At 42.3% G+C, this 17,842-nt stretch overlaps 1 protein-coding gene across 4 annotated transcripts in view; it reads left to right on the top strand.

The window, feature by feature from the left end:
- Nucleotides 1-17,842, top strand: part of BACH2 (BTB domain and CNC homolog 2) — a 184,092-nt gene that overhangs the window by 82,185 nt on the left and 84,065 nt on the right. For 3 of the 4 annotated variants that reach the window (XM_079297488.1, XM_079297489.1, XM_079297490.1), the window contains one exon: nucleotides 1,448-1,556. The gene's annotated coding sequence lies outside the window, so the exon portion shown is untranslated. The remainder of the gene's footprint in view (nucleotides 1-1,447; nucleotides 1,557-17,842) is intronic. The other variant, XM_079297491.1, reaches the window with a different exon arrangement.

Genomic DNA, 17,842 nt, shown 5'->3' with positions numbered 1-17,842 from the left:
TGGAAAGGATTTTTTTTTCTTACTAGAGTCTTTTTGGCAATAAACACATGCCTAACTGTAAGAGAAAAAACTTTCACAACCAAGCTTGTTTTGTGAAGCCCAAACATTTGTGAAGCTTACAAACCCTCAAACTTTGCATAATGTGCCCATCCCTGGTCTCAAACATGAAGTGGCAGAAGAGGGAAGTGTTACTTTTTTTAACCAACAACTTATGACTGTGTCAACACATGACAATTTGTCAAAGCTTGCTGTAGCGGTACTGTAAATTAATTTTTAGCATCACTTGTGAATGGTAAACACTTTGTGCAGTGTGAACAGCTCCTAGTACAGTGTGAGTTGTCAGCAGCTTGTGAGCTACCCTAAAAAAAAAAAAAAAAGAGCACGGAGGGAAGGATGCAAGCTCGTTTACTAGTACAAAATGGATCTGAGTCTGCAAAAATTCAACATGTGGTGGTATGTCAACTCAACCTTGAAAACTTGATTTTTCCATTAATAATAGTCACCTGCAAGGCTGGGAAATCACAAATTTCCATTCTGTGCCCCAAGCAGTGCCTGATAACAAGCAGCTTTCTCAGGCTCATGGCTTGGTGAAGTAGAGCCCTCTCTTTGCTCTGAGTTTTGCCTTTGCTTACTTGCTTTAAAAGGAGACCATCCTGCAAGTATGAGTATGCTCTTGTGCTGAGAGGTCTCAAATCAGCCACGTAAAATGCCTGGAAAAAAATTAATATGGCAGCCCAAAGAGAAATGGTGGGGACTGAGTGCTCTCTCTCCTCACCTGTCCCATTCCTGTTTCTCCCTGCCTATCCCAGCTGCAATGGTGGAGCTGGCAGTGATGGTTTGTACCATAGGAGTTGACATGATGGAAGAAAATTATTTGGTGCAAAAAGACAGGGAATATGTATTGTAGAAAACAACTTTTCAGATACAAATGTATTTTAACCTGTCACTTTAGCAGAACAAGCAGTAATAACCTCCCAACCTAACAAAGACTGTTAAGCTGAATGTTAATTCGCTCAGTCGTTGAATTGCTAACATGTCTACAATTTACAAGTGAACACCCACTCAAGAGAGAGAAAATAGAAGTTGGTGCCTGGAATTCCTGGCCTTACTGAAATCACCTACATTTTTTGGCACTAATTCATCTTGCATTTCCTGCAAATGTTTTAAGTAGAGCTAGATGAGAAAAACAGCTGTGTGCGTTTGTTTGCCACTTTGATGCGCTCAGTGCGGGGTTTTTACCTCAGGCACAGTTTCTCTTGGCTTACACACCATGGGGTGGCTTTGGCTGCACCTTGGGGCTTGTTCCTGTGAGCAGGCAGCACATGTGAAGCTTGGCACAACAACTGCTGAGACCTGCTAAAGCTAGTTTTAACCTGGTGATAAAGAGAAAGATTACTTTATTTGTGTATTTGCTCATAAAGAATTTTGTTTATATTTCCTTTTCTAGATACAACTGTAAGCGCTGCCTTTATGAAAGAGCTGAGCCACACCATCCAGTAAACTGTCTAGAGCAGCAGTTGGCTTGCTTGGAAATCACTTCCAGGACTGTGTTGTAAGTAAGTAAGTGTTTTTACAAAAGCACCATCAAATGGTTTCTTCAGTTCTGGGGTAGATTTGAGATGTTTTGGTTGTTTCTTATGATTTCATAGTTTTATTCTAACACTAGCAATGCACATAGGAACTGGAGCACCCCCATATCTGTGCACAGAACAAAGCTAAAGCCCTTTCAAGGCTTTTTGCTGTCTTGCTCTAGAACTCCCCAAACATAGTACCTAAACACTTCTGAGAACAGGCAGTACATAGAAGCCTAAAAGGAAATTTGACCAAGTACATAGTGATCTATTTTGTCATTAACTCCATGTTTTTCAAGTGTTCATTCCAGCCTGCACTTCAGCATTTTAGCTATGCTGGTGTAGCCCTGCTAGAGCAATGCTTTGTGGAGATTTTCATGAGCTGTGATCTGCCCAACTCAGTTTGGAATGATCCATGAGTAGTTGGCCTGTCTGATCCAAAAACAACACTGCTTTGTTCCTTTGGCCACTCGGAGGGCATAGCTAGGGAACCTCAGTAGGCTGTGAATGGAGGTGGGTTTGGTCAGCTGCACCTGTTTCTGTGATCATAGAATAATAGAATGCCGAGTTGAAAGGGACCCACAATGATTTTTGAGATCATCCTAGTGATGAGTGAGTCTCTATGAAAAGGGCCCTATTTCAGGTTACAAGCCAGTTGTATTGTATATGGCATTGAGAATGTGTTTGCATTTGAATTAATAACATCATCCTAGAAAACGTAGAAATTTACACCAAAAAACTCTTATTATGCTATTTATACAGTTCATTTTGAAAGTATAATCCATTCAGGGATGTTTGTTACCTAAAATTTTGTACCTCTTATTTCTTTTTATATTGCTTTAATTTTCCTGGTGCTGCAGGTTATGAGAAATATGATATGAGAAGTATTTATGACATAAGTAAATTTCCCTTGAAATGGCCTCTGATAACATGGTTGCTTGAGAGAGCAGCAGTGGGAGAGTTGGTGACTTAGAGTTCAAATCATTTAGTTAAGCACATTTATTATAAAGACTGCTCACATTCCTCAGCACCTTGCAGAATATTCCCCACAGGTGATATTTGCTGTACATATACTAGGTATAAAAAATATATATTTTTAATGTCAATCCTGTCACCAAGTCCTTCAAACACAACAGTCGAGTCAGTTTTTTGCCATAGGTTTCTTTTTTGTGAATCTTTACTCTGTGCAGTCAACTGACACACCTGGATCACTCTCTAGGTGAGGTTTTGCTGGACAGGCTCAGCTCTGCCTGCAGTTATCTGACAGATAAAATAACTGCTGTTTTATTCTTGTTTTGTGCCTGCTGGACCCATGAGGTACTCAGCCCAACTCTGCATGGGTGAAGTTGAATGAGATGAAAAAAGGGCTGGTTACTGTCAGTGATGGAACATTTCAGCTGTGTCACATGTGCAGAGAACCAGTGAGGGCGTTGTTTGGGGGAAAATTAGGACTTCAAGAAGTCTGAAATCAAGCTGTTTTCCAAATAGAAATTTAAAACAAGGCCTGATGTATGTTTTCATCAACCTGTAAATGGTTCGTCTGCTTCTGGAACTTAAGTCCTGACCTAAGCCACCATGGCTTTAATGGAATCATAAAATCATTAAGAATCACACAAGCAGAGTTGTTGAGGTTGAAAAGTACCTTCAAGATCATCAAGTCCAACTGCTAACCCAGCTCTGGCAAGTCCACCACTAAGCCATGTTCCTAAGTGCCACATCTGCATGGCTTTTAAATACCTCCAGGAATGGAGACCCAACCACTTCCCTGGGCAGCCTGTTCAATGCCTGACAATCCTTTCTGTGAAGAAATTTTTCCTAATGTCCAATGTAAATCTCTCCTGGAGCAACATGAGGCCACTTCCTCTGATCTTGTCACTTGGGAGAAGAGACCAGCCCCCCACCTGGCTACAGCCTCCCTTTGGGCAGTTGTAGAAAGCAGTAAGGTCCTTCTTTTCTCCAGGCTAGACAATCCCAGCTCCCTCAGCTGCTCCTCATTGTTCTCCAGATCTCTCACCAGTTTCATCGTCCTTTTCTGGACACACTCCAGCACCCCAATGTCCTTCTTGTAGGGAAGGTCCCAAAACTTTTTGTCCAGTTTATTTTTTGTCCAGTTTATGTCATGATGTTTGAGTTGCTCTGGCACAGGAACTGGAGCTGTGCATTCATTTAATTTACCCCAGGGCAGTTGCTACTGATTTGGTTCAAACCTGGTGCTGCAGCATGCATGTTACTGAGGCAATCTCAGTCACACCAATTCCTTGAAGGATTGACTGTTCCAGTGTGGTTTTCTGCCTCATGTCCTTCCAGTTTAACTGTATTAGTCTGTTTAATGGTGCCATAAGGCCACATATTTGCTCACTGTGAAGCCTCAAACAGTAATGCATGCTTTTAAATAGTTAAATAAATGTTAATTATGATTCACAAATAGTTTTTCCCCAACTATTAAGTAATATCAAACATTGAATTTTTCAGTCAGTAATTGTTTTTTCAGCTGCTGAGTGGGACCAAGTATTCAATATTTTTACAGAGTTATTTTTGCAGCTGCTTGGCTGCTTTAAGCATAGAAGTCCTATATTATTTTGCAGGACTTGACAGCCTTGGATGCACAGTGGGCACAAAAAGTCTGTGGTGGGAATGGAATGATTAGTCTTCTGATGCACCTTGTTTAGCTGTGGATAGTTTGGGCTACATCCAGATAAGCTGAAAATAGCATATTGGGCACTTTCAAAAGTTTGTGGTTTTGCAAAATTTTCTCACAAAAATGTGAAGTCTTTTTCTTTCTCACTGTGTGAGTTATTACATATGTGGAAATTAGTTATTTTTTTCCTTTTCAAGATCTTGAGACATTCTGTGAGGGATTCAGCCAGTGTGAATTATTTCATGAAATAGTGGTTTGACTCGTTGCACCTCCTTGCAAACAGTGTAATACCAAAGAATTTTCTCTTAAAAGTGCGTATTATGTGCTTTACACAGAAAGATCTTAAAAACTTTTAAAATACCAATTAAACCACAGGTCATGATGATAGTGAAAGAGACATTGTTTTCACCAACTGTGACAACTGCCCTGGCAGTGAGCACATGGCTCACATTTTCCCAGTGATTCATTAGCCAAGTCAGTAAAACATCCTAGGCAGTCTGACACTGTGGCTTACTGGTAGCTGCTCTGCAGATGATTGCTCACGTCGACATGATGCATAGCAGTGTCAGAACATTCACTTTGTAACTTACCTTTTTTGTGCATCTCTTTTCTCTGGTTTTCCCACCAGATCTGCTCTGCTGCCTCACAGCACTGCAGTTGCTGTAACTCTGTGAAGCTACGAATAAGGCATCTTCTCCTTAATATCACGGGTGGGTTTTGATGAAGACACAGTCATGAGCACAGGATGCACAAAGGACACAACTCTGAGCACTGGGGAGAGGTTGCTTAGCACTGAGCAGTAGGGAGAGGATGATGTTGGTAGGGGAGGAGACCAAACTGAAGGGTAAATTCTGTTTGATGTTTGGTTTTGTTGGTTTTTTAAGCCAAAACAGAAAAGAAGGAGGATCAAACACCTTCACAAAGCAGAAGTGTGAGTGTAATGAAATGTAGTGACTAGACAAATGAAAAAAAAAAAAAAGTTCATTATTAAACCCACCAAACTTAAAAATTTCAAAGCCCCAGAAGAACAGGTGATCTGTCAGCCACCCATCATGGACTGGGCACTCAACTGCAACTCATGGTCTGGGTTCAGTTCCCTGCCTCAGTCACAGGTTTCCTGTGTGTTCTCAGGCAACCTCCTTCATCTGCCCCATGACTGACTTCCCCATTTGTACAGTGGAGATCATCTTCATGACATTCATTGTGAGAACAAAGCCTACTGAGGTTGTTGAAAAGTGTGGATGCTGCCATGGATAGAGCCACCCTGGGCACCAGAGAGAAAGGGGTGTGTTTCCTCACAGAGGACAATCACCCATGCTGCTCACATTTCTGTGTTAAAGAGTAAAGGAAATTATTTTCAGATCTCAAAAGAGTTGATTTTTTTCTTTCCAAATCTTTCAGGCCTATTTTTTTGTGGAGTTTGGCCGCCCTGGTGCAGCAGCAGGCATTTGGATTATTCCCTGTCTCTCACCTTTCTCCTCTCAGTCTGTCTGCTTATGGCTTTGAATCACTCCTGTCTGCTCAATACGCGCATCCAGCACAACCCAATGGGATCAGAAAACACAGCTTCTGTCATCCCAACTTGTGTGGAGATCTCCTAACATGTAAATAGTGGTTGTTGGTAAGAAAGAAACAGAAGAGTGCTTGAGGCGGATTGGAGGGGTACCAAAAGTGACCCTAGCAACTGAGGGAGGTGGTGAGAAGCAGTGGAATGTCACACTCACAGACTCCTGCCAAGGTTTGCACTGGCACAGTGTGGCTGCTAAGGATGCCCACATAGCCCATCACCACCATTGGCCTTCAGCCCCTCTGCTTCTCCACTCACTCCCTGATAAGCAAAAATATTCATTTAAGGGGTTTTTATATACTCTCACTCAGTGCTGATGCTAATTCTGAGAAAGGAATGAGAAATGACAAGTCATACACATTTTGATGTGCCCTTTTATCTCCTTTGGGTTGGTAGCTAAACTTTTAAGTGTGAGGACTTCTCAGTACATGAAAAGCTATGTCTCATTCCTTCCAAGGCTGGTGAGCTCAGAGTCCCTTGCCATGAGAAAACATGGATGGTTTAAGATGTAGTGCTGTTGACACTAGACATCCTCTCTCTGCCTGCACTGCTTGTCCCTTTTCCCAACTGGTGAAACTGGAAATTCAGTCTGCTAGCAGCTCTACAGGACTGATGCCTGAAAACACAGCAACTGCTTAGTTGTCTTTTGCTGTTTCAACCCCTCGCCCAAGCTACAAATAATGAGTTATTGAGCTAATTTAGTTTTATACAGAAGTGATGTTCGTCTTGCAAACCAGGAAAGCTATTTAATGCAGTGTAATTGACTTCAGCTGTAAGATTCAATGCACTTATCTAGGATTACAGTTCAATAAAATCTAATTGTGCTGAGAGCAACAGGAATTATAGAAACACCTGGGGATTGTTTTCTGCCTTTCCTGTGAACAAGGTGAGCTGAATGTCTTCTGATCCTTATGGTTTGGGTTATACTGCTGCTTGACCTGCTCACTGGTGGGAGCAGCTTAAGGTGACACCATTTGGCATGGGGAGGTGAAGCCAAGCAGGTGAAATGATGGGTGGCCTTCTTCAGTGAGCTCTGTGTGAGTTATGCTCTCATTTCTGTGTGCTGGCCAGAGTCAGGCTAGGGGAATGGGAAGAAAGCAATGTCTGGTTTCATTATGATGGTGATGATATTAGGATCCATGAGGTATGTGAGATTAAAAGCCCTATAACATTGCAGGCCAAGTTGTTCACAGAGGACGAGGCCTGAAATCAGTTCAGTGCCCAAACATCCTTTTGTCTTGGCTCACACAGTATAGAAATAAATAAGGGAAAACAAGTATTTATTCAGTATTTCCTCTCACTATTTATCAAATAGGAAGCTGTGTGAAGCAAATTGCTACGTGGAAACATTTGCTGGCCATTGTGTGTTGGCTTTATGGCTGTGTGCTGCATATTATAGAGCCTTTTTGCCCAAGTAGTCATTATTGAGCTTTTCATCAGCCACTCTGAACAAATGGAAAAGCATTAGATTTACTTTTTCCAGTTGCAGAGCTTCAGGGGAAAGTACAGACTTTTTAGTGGGATGAGGACATTGGCACAGGTAGTGAGTAATTTGGGATGATGGTGGAGCAGACAGTCCTTGTGATACACATGAGGTGCAAACTTTGTTATTCTCTTGTAGAGAGGCATACCAAATATCAGTCCTTGGTCCAAACATGAGGTTGTGTAATTAGCAGTGCTTACCTAAGACCATGCTTATTTTCTCCATTTTTTCTCCGTTACTAATTATCCTGTTGCAAGCAAGAAAGGAAAAATGTACTTATAGACCAAAGTAACAGATTTGGCTGGTTCCAGTACTGTGACTTCATGAGCAATAAAATATATAATATTGCTTGCTATGGCAGATGCTGTACTAATCATTCTCTGTGCAATTGCCTACTTTTTACATAATTTTAAACAAGTGCCAGGACTCTGGGGAGTAATAAAACAATATAGTAACAGCAGAACAGGTAGGTTTTGTTATACAAGTTAAAAACAAAACAGAAGACCTCCATCTCCAAAAACCATGAGAACTGTAGAAAGGCTCTTTTTGCCTGACAAAGTTAAACTGCAATTACTGAGTGCAGAGAACATCTTTCTTACAGGAGCAAGTGGTGAGAATGGATCATGCAGGATGCCCCTGGAGTGGCTGCAGTCACATTTTAAGAACAGAGAAAAGAGATTGAAAAGAAAAAAAATTTTTTTCTAGTTGTGGAGCTGGCTTTGATGGTGGCCTGATTGCTGATTCTTACCACTGCTTTCAGTGATCGTTAACGGGATGGTGAAAATACTGATATTAAACTTCTGTTTTCAGGTAACACGAAACTGAAGATGTCATGCCTAAGTTTTCAGTTTGAGTTGAGCTATGAGGGAGAACTAGACAGACATTTGAAATACAGTCTTTGGTGTTTTGGTTAACTTTATGAGGTGATAAACCCTATTTCGCTTTGTTTCCCACACCTTTATGTTTTTTAATCAGGACATTCAAGAATTGGTGGAAAATTAACTTAAAAGCAAATATGGGGGGCACCTCAAAATCTGTCCACTTTGCATGCATCAAAGTACCAATGTAAGCTTGTGCACAACCTGCTGGTTTGCAGCAGCAGACGGCAAATGGTTTGTTAGTATTGGCAGTGCTCTGACAAAGCCAAATACAATTCTTACGCTTGCTGGCTTGACAGTCCAAAGTGCTTTGCATTCCTATCCAGTTTTTTTTCTGCTTCGTCTATCTTCATATTGCCATCCTTGGAGCTTAGAATAGTAAAACGAAATTTTGAAGGGTTTATAAAAGTCACAGTCCAAAACATCTTAGCACTGGTTTCATCTGCCTGACCTACCATAAGTCCAGTCTCTCCTCAAATCTGGCTTCTCCTACATTTGGGGAGTGTGGCAGTCCATTTCTCTCTAAAATAACTGAAGTTGATGAAAGTCTTGTGCAGAAAAATACGAGATTGTCCAAGACATAGCAAGGTTGATGATACTCATTGGATTCTCTGCTGAGCAGAGCTAAATCTATGTGCTTCTGGACATTATTTCTCAAACACAGTTGAGATTTTTGTCTTGGTTAGTGTTGTCATAGGTTTGTTTCTTAAGTGTAGCTATGCAGTAATTTCTTACCTCAAAGAAATTGCTTGCCTGAAGATTTTTTTAAAGCAAGACTGCAATCAAAAGAGTACAGTTTTTGCAGATATGTCTGATATTAGTTTCATGTCCAACTGTCTACCACGGTTAAGGACATAAAATCAAACATCATCTTCAGCCAGTAGATTATTTCCTTTTTCCTTTTTTTCATTGTTTTATCTTCTCCTCCACAGCTTTGAATTCTGTCTGTCTTCTTGTTTTAAAATCTGCTGTTGTATTACTCTCAGTACCCAGTGTTTAGATGGGTCCTCCTCCATCTTCTCCAAAGCATACCAAGGTTCTCCTCCTATCTCATGCCTTGTATTTAAGAATTAGTAGCGTGATGTGTAATCCATGAGTTACTGATACACGCTGGGAGTTGTGCCTCCAGCAGTACTGGTGATGTACTCCAGCTGCTGGTGGGTCCTCAGTGTGCAGCACCAGGCTGGTGTTACTGCCAGATAAAATACAAAATTTGGGCATCATATCAGCAACATGATTCCAGTGGAGTAGTTTAGGTCTAAGGGTAAAAGCTGATATAGACATGGACATTAATTTCTCACCCCTCCAGGGCCATGCATCTAATTAAGACCATGTATACACTGTTGAATGTTTCCAATACTGTCCTCTTAATCTATAAATTACTGGTGCATTTAACAGGGCTCTGCATACAGCCCCAGCTCAGACACCTGGCTGGTACCCATCGATCCTGGTCCTCCTGCTGCAGTCATCTCCTCTTCATTTACTCACTAATGGAGTAGCCTGCTCTTTCTGTTATAGTCTCACATTATTTCTCTAATTGGCTTCTTCTTTGATTTGTTGTAAGGATTGTGCTATTCCAGGGCAGATTCCCTGGCGGAAGACTCACAGTATGGCAGTCTAACATCACCCTTATCCTGCTAGTAGCAACCACACTGCTTTGTGTCACCTTTTCTTCAGAAAACACCGCTAGAGGCGGTTGCAGCCTCACTTGATCTTTCCCTGTATAGAAGATGTGAAAATACCTAATGAATCATTTTGGGGAGGTGTGACCTGCGGGATGCAGACGCGTGGGAGTGTTTGTTTGTTGCAAGCATCAGAAGGGGAATCACTCCGTTATCCGAGTACCTGTGTCAAAAGGTGGGAAATCAGCATGCTCTGTTTCACTATACCTTGATTCTTCTCCTATCTGTCTCTTCCTGGAAGGTAGTTAATTTTGGAAACACTCACAAAGAGGAGAAAAGCAGCATGTAAAATTTCAGTATTTCCTTTGGGGGAGAGATCCCGCAGGGGAAGGAGGGAACTCTCTTAATAATCTTTGCAGCATTTAATCCCAAGAAAGTGAAATAAAATCAGCACTTCCACTGAGAGTTGGCAGCGTATTTTTTCTGTAACAAGACCAGTCTTTAGTTTCTTTGTAGTACAGTCTGATTAAGACTCTTATCGAGTTGATTGAGGAGAGCAAAATCTGGTTTTGACAGATGTTTCCCATGATCTGAAGAATACAAATGCTCCTGCAAGTTGATAGGCAGCTTGTTTACATAATAAATATTTTTTTTTAATTGAAAAAAAAAACAACAACAACAAAAACACACAAACACAAATCAAGATCAGTCATTCTGATCAAGGCAGTGTCAATTATTAGGCTGTAAAGGGAACTGATGACTCAACTTAGGCACAGCGCTGCGGCGATCTCCGATTTTCGGTTTCATAACAGATTCTTTTCAGGAATGCTTTTCATTCATACCTGATGTTTAAATGTGTCTCTGGGAGTGTGTCTCACTTCGTGATGTGGAGATGAGAGACTGGTGTCAGCGTGCTCTGAGTGGCTGGGCAGAATTTGGGAGGCATTGCTGTACCTTGGTGGGATGCTCGGTGGGAGAAGGGTCCTCTGACACACGGCTCTGTGCGCTCATACCTGCACATCGCCAGTGTTGTCACCATGGTAAGTTTTATAGATAAGTTCACATCAGTAAAATTGAAAAGCACTTTGATTCAGAAAGTGAAATGTTGTGATGAGATCCCATGCTTAGTAATTCCAGCGAGTGTGCTTGTTCAAGCGGGTGAGTCAGAAATGGAAATGCAAAGCATTTCTCTGAACGGTGGCCGGAAATCAGCTTTGAAAACTGAAACAAAGCCCCAACCGCAGTTTTATCTATTTATCTAACAATTTTAGGTCTGTGAAAATCCCTTTGTCTTTGGGATACATTTTGATTCCTCTCTTGCAGTGTTGGTGTGATCCTTAGGCTGGATAATCAACCATGTCAGGACTATCTTGGTTTGTCTATTTTGGGTTTAAAAATTGAGTGTCCAGTTAGTGGTTTCATTGCCTCTGGTGCTGCCATATTCTGTCACGGCTTGTGGAAGTTGGTGGAAATGTAAGTCAGGATGGGATGTTGTAATATTTGAGTTAATGTAACACTGAGGAAGAAAACCAGGGGAATTGAGCAGAGTCACTCAGCTGCTTATTGCCCAGTGCATAAGTTGTATATGTGTACGTATATATGTATATATATATATAACACTCAGGGCTATCTGAGTGTTCTGGCACTAAAAGTCCTTGACTTGGGGCTGGCTGCTCCCCAGCTTAGCATGGAGAGGCTTCAGTGGTCACAAGCCCCTCTGTTTGTCAGGTCATAGCCCTCCATCTGTAGGGAGAGGGCAGAAGGGAGTCGTGTGTTTTCATGTTAGTAGTGGTTGTCTTGCCACAAAAAAAAAACCCTTAAAATCAGCATATTGAGTGATAGCAACATTCTTTTCCTCATCCTGCACCTTTCCTCTCTGCTGATATATTGGTACCTCTTGGTTGTCCTTGCTGGATGCTTTGCTTTTTGGGCAGCTCTAGTGTGGTCTGAGGCCCATCAGTGTAAATCATGGTGGAGGAGGACAAAGTAATAGATGTGTTTAAGGGACTAGCAATTCCCACGGCAAGGCTGGTAAAGTAGAGCTCATTTCAAAGAGCAGGCGGTTTGGTGATTTTTCTTAATTACTGTTTACCTAAATAAATAAATAATGCATATTCATGGTTTTAACTAGAGTAAGTCGTGTTGAAATGTTTACCTCTCCCGAGGATAGTTATTAAGGGCGGGGTGTGGGGTGCAGCAATTAATAATAAAACATTTAAATGAGATTACAGAATGTTCTGATTGGAATAGTAAACATTATGCTAGAAATTAAAGCAAATAAACAAAGCTGTCTTGAATTAGAAAAAGAGAAGTACTATTCTATCTGAAGAAACATGCTGAAGAGAAGCAGTTTGGGTGAAGGGGCCATGCCCTTGGAGCTCTTCAATGTCACAAGGGGGCTTCTTCAATTTAAAAAGCATCCCTGTGGAAGAAAGCCTCTCATTTCCAGTCTGGAAAAAAAAGATGGTACAAATATTGGCATTCACACAGATTAGTGTGGCAGATGTAACACCTGTCAGCACCACTTTGAAGCTGGGGTCCATTGATTCTTTAACCATGCAACAGAGAGTATTTCACCTGCTTATATCAGAATTAAGTAAAAACTTCATTTGCATTGTGAACCTCCTCCCTCCTCATTTTGCACATTCCTTTAAATGAAACTCTTTACTCAGCTGAGAGTTTAAAATTTGGACTCATCCTTTCATATCTTTTGGCTGTGGTTCCTTATCTGGTTAATCAGATCAAAGAGAGCCAGTGATGTGTTCAAAGATTCTTGTGACAGCTGTGTACCATTAGGCTCAATGATTTAAAAAACCCCCATAATTGTAGTTTAGTGCAGTAAATACAGATTGGTCTTTCAGTTTAACATATGGTAGCAGGCAAACTGAGCCTTTGACAAAAGACCTGCTGCTTTAACCCCATGCAGACAAAGCTGGTTTGCCCCCAGCCTCACCTGCCTCCTGCTGTTTTGGGCCAGCAGAGGTGTGTGATTGAGCAATGGGTGTATCTGTCCTGTTGCACTAGGTTGGGGATGAAAAAGAAAACAGGAGATGGTCAGAAAGTAAATGGGGAGCATCTAGGTAGCCTGTGGGGACCATTAGCCTCAAAGCTCCTTGTGCAACTGGGGTGGGCTCTCTTCTCATCAAGCTGTCCCTTTGCAAGCTGCTGTTCTTTCTCGTTTCCTAACTTGGCCATCTTCTGGGGATGAAGGCTTCCAGACCCCCTCATCTCGAGCAAATTGTCCCTTCCAAAGTGTCTCCACGAGTGCTGGGCTGCTCGCTGGCACCCAGCACACCCGGCGTGCTGCTGGCGTGTCTCCTGGACTCCCTCTCATCTAGAAGCCGAAAAGCGGCTTCTCCTCGGCTGGAAGCACGCTCTGACTGCTGCTGTGGTGGAGTCTGCTTGTGTCAACCACTAGAGCAAGTCCCTGGCTGCTCTCTGAGAGCAGGATGTCGAGGAACAGCTCAGCTGGTGGGAATATCCCGTTGACTTTGGTCCTTGTGAGGCATCTGCAGAACTGTTTTTTCCTGGCTGATCAATTTCCCTCAACCACATTTTCTCACTTCTATGGATAAACCTTCTCCCTGACCCATCTGCCTGCTCTGCAGCATCCGTGAGTGGTGTCTGTATCCCAGAAGATGAGAGGGCTAATGGTGGCATAAGATGTCCTGTTGGTCCATCTTACCTGTAGCAGAGGGGTGTGCTTTTATAAACATGGTGTATTTTCCCCACTGAAAAGAATCATACTGGGCTGCAGACAAGATTTCTGTAGAACAGAAGTGCCCCTTTCCATCTTCACCTTTTTTTCCTTGGGGTTTCTGGGGTTCCAGCTGCATGCCTTCTGGCAAAGCCAGCGGCAGCAAGGCAGCCTCGTGTGGGGTTTTGCAGGTTGAGAACATGTTTCACACATGGAATGCACAGCACAGTAAACCTGATATCAGCTCGCAACTAATTATCTCTGTATAAAAATTCCCCTGCTCGCCTTTGTGCCGTTAGAGGCTCACTGGTAAGATTTATGACTCTGGCTAAAATGAAGTACCATTTCCTTTTTCTCAGCATTACTGTGCATGGCCTCTCTGGCTTTTCTTGTTAAAAAGACCTGAGTTCACCCAAGAGGGAACATACTTTTGAGCCTCTTTCCCATCACCATTCTGCCTTTCTCTTTTGTATTTTTAACAACCACTGAAGATTACCCACAAAACAATTTCAGGTTCTTTGACTTTCCCCTGCTTGTGTTGAGGGTGGAGACAGAGGAGCTGAGAGGCAGCTCCTTCATGGGAGATGCAGCATTTGCCCACTTTCAGCCCTCCCACAGTTTGCATAGGCAAGATGTGTACATCCATCAACATGGGCTCCCTCTTCATAGTTTGGTGAGCAACTATTGCATCCAGGATTTATGTGAGCTAAAGGATAATTTCCTCACTTCATGCTGTAACATGGGGGACCAGCTGGAGAAAAGGCTTTCTTCTGCACTTATGTTGCACATATATGTCCTCATTTCATGGGATGATGAAATTGAGACCACTCACTGAACTTGCCAATATATGGCTGACTTAATCTAAAATCACCTTAAAATTAGTTTATGTGACACTGTAAGACAGTTGTAATTTTTTTCTGAGTACAGAAGGAAAAAAGGGAGCAATGTTGAGCTGCTGCCATCTCTTCCCAGTTGCAGTTAGACGTAGTTATTTTTGTATTAGAGCTTGGAGGAAAACCGATAGAAATGCCAGATAAACCTTCCCAAAACAAACATTTGTGTTAATACTTAAATATTGTTCGTCTTTCACAGTATTTACTTATCTGTTTCCCACATGCTGAACCTTATGGGAAGTTTCCGTGGTTCACTATGGCCTGTTCTTTCATTCTGTATGTTAACTGTTTTGTCAATTTGCAATTTTTAAAAGAAATCAGCAGTAAAAGTCTGACTGTGATAATCATTCAATATGGGAGCGTCTTTCTGGCATGGCAGGGATGTGCTTTTGTGGGTCATGTGTGTTGGGTCAGGAGTCCTGGAGCATTGACCCAGTGATCTGTGTCACTTTATGATGACCTGGGAAGCATTCTCATCCGGGAGAACCAGTGCTGCTAGTGCAGTATCATCTTCCAGCATGTCAGACTAAGGGACAGCAGTTTCATCTTCATCACTGAACTATCTCATTTTCTCCTGCTTGCATGTGTGTTAACCATAATTTCCAGCCCTTAAGGGGAAATAAGCTAGGTATCTGAATTTTCATCAGATCTGACACAAAGTATTAGGCTGTGGCTTTTGCTGTCTATTGGTTTTACTGCATAGGACATAAATATTCAACTCATGTCATCTGATAAGGTTGCTGGGGAGGGGGTTTTTCTCACAGAATAGATTAACTTTCCTTTCACACCTAGCCATTCTTTCATGAGTCATAACCCCAAGATAAAATATTTTCGATGGTGGCTTTAAGTCAAGTATATTCCAATGAGAAAATCGTTCAGGTTTTACATAAAATGATTTACAAGTTCCTGTGGCAGTACTCTTGAACTACAGCCTCATACCTTCTCCTGGCCCTGCCTGGCTGATGTGTCACAGACCTAACTGCAACCAGAGGACAAAGATGGGAGGGAAGTTCTCCCTCTGCACATTCCCCATCTCCTCTGAAGATTTTCTGTTTAAGCCTGGTTGGTTTTGTTAAATGTAGCTGGTGCAAATCCAGTTTGCAGACTCCCTAGTGCTCCGGGGCAGCAGCAGCTGCCTTCCCCTGCAGCCAGTCAGACAGCAATGGTTGTCTTTAGGGCTGTCCTGGTGAGTTCAGTCATAGTTTCTTGCTAGGGCAGTTCCTCACATCATTCTGCCATTGTCTGAGGAAATAGCTCCATCTCATCTCCTCTGCCTGTTGACACAGCTCACCCAGATAGGGATACACTGCAGAGCTGATCCTCACAGCCCTGGGATGGGTGGGTACCTCCCTGTTTGTGATCAACACATCCATGGTTGTGCTGGTTTTCTGCATCCCACCTCTAGGCACTGGGGAAGAAGCTGCCGTGCCCTTCTGACTCCTGTTTTGGCTGCCCCTGGTAAAACAGTGCACTTGGGAACAAGCAGGAGTGATGGATGAGCATGTTATTTCCCTTTGGAAGAACTACTCAGGTTTTTATGAGAAAATAAGGCACACTAATGTGAAGCAGACCATGTGTCTTTTGTGACATAGGTATCAATATCTTTGGTTTAATTCACAGATTTCAGGGGGAGATCATGCATTAGATGTCAGGAGCAGTGCAAATGCCTTCTCAGCCTCAGGCGACCCTTCAAACTGCAAGTGTTCCAATTAAGCTATTTCAACCAGAAAGAAATTACACACAAAACACAAGGAAAACACGTTTGCTGATCTGTGATGGTATTGCATGTAACAAAGTGGGATCCTTGACTTCACTGGGATCAATTTCTGCCCATATTTGTGTGAGTAGCATCATTGCACTCCATGAGGCACTGCTTCAGAAAACACCAGCTCTGTTTGCACACCTGTGCTCACCTCTCTCAGATTGCAGGTGCTCAGCATTCCTTAAATATTTCTTCCTCCAGTCCATATCTGAGAGAAGCTCACCACCTAGTCTCCTTGTATGAGTCATTTTACTTAGCCCTCATTTTGCCCACCTATGGTGAACATCAGGATAAACAACACACTGTGCATTTGTTGCGTTTGTGTATTTGTTGCTCACTTCCCTCATGGCCCACCCAGCATCTCCAGTTTTCTTAAACACATGATTCCCTATGTCTGAAATACCTTTCATGATAAGTGGAGCAATACCCAGGTACATTCATCATGCCATTCTCAATTCACTTTTCTTGGTTTGTTTGTTGCAAACAGAAGAACTTGGCAGTTTTCCTCCTCTTAAGCATTAAAGCTGTATTAAAAACAAAACCTCTCCTTTGAACACTCTCTCTGTATAACAGAAATTGTAACTGGAAGGTGTTTTATTGAAGCAAATGGTTTTCCAACTTCATGCCTTCTTCTGCCAGTTAGAGTGTCTGGTGTGTCTAGCTTTACATTTGCATTCCTCAATGCTAATTTCAGCTGCCAGGCAGTACTGGAAGCCATCAGAAAGGGGGAGAAAAAAGGTAACTTGGTTCAAAAATGTGCAAGAGGTTTTTAAATAATATAAGTTTTTCTTAAAAAAAAAAACAGATTTGCAGTTGGAATTATTGTTATTTTTCTAGATTTCTTTGCCAGCTGAGTAAGTAAAAGGTTTTTCTTGCAACCTCCAAGTCTGCAGGAGCTGGACTTCAAGCTGGTGTAGGACAGTGATATTGTGGCCTCTCATGACCCTGTTAACTGATGGCCCACATGTGCAGGTCTGTCTTGGGAGCTGAGACCTTGATGTGAGCAAGCCTTGGAGCAGAGTGCATCCTACCCTGCCTAAGATGCAGCTCTTCCCAATGCTGCAAACCTGGCTGATCAGCCTGTTAAACTGCTGAAACTCCTCTTCAGCAGGTGCACCACTGGCTCTTCATGTGAACTCAGTTTTTGTGTATTCCTGTAAGTTTGCAGCTGTAGTAGCAGCTTTGCCTTCAGTAATTTGCCTGTTTCAGGAGAAGTCCTTTGTGGAGTGGAAAGCATGAAGAAGCCCTCGTGCTGAGCGTAGGCGGGGGTTAAGTTTCATTCTACCCTAAGCTGACCCCTGGGCAGAGAGATTCCTGCTTTAGTCTTTTAGATCATGTGTAAAACCTGATGCTGGCTGGATCATCCAGCATAGGGCAAGAATATCTGGGGAGCATGGGGAGAGGTATGGAGTGAGACATTTGCAGGAGGGAATGAAATGTTTGGGATGCAGCCTCATGCTTTCTACAGCAGTGAACATCAATCAGACCTTCTCAGAAAAGCTTCAGTGGTGCTGAAAGTCTTCTTTTTCCCCTCCCCAGCCCGTATTTTTCCTTGTGTTCCTGTTCCTAAATTCTGTTTATTCTCTTTTTCTTCTGATACACTGTGGCATGTGCAATTTTTGCTCAAGAAACTAACTTACCATTGCAAACATAGAAACTTCCCTGGTTTTCCTTTGGCCATTGAGTAAGCAACAGTTATTTTTGTTCTACTAGTGATTTATGACTGAACAG

Source organism: Erithacus rubecula, assembly GCF_903797595.1.
Source record: "Erithacus rubecula genome assembly, chromosome: 2".
Lineage (NCBI taxonomy): Eukaryota > Metazoa > Chordata > Aves > Passeriformes > Muscicapidae > Erithacus > Erithacus rubecula.
Note: the sequence above shows the minus strand (reverse complement) of the source record. Positions and strands in the feature narration are given on the sequence as shown.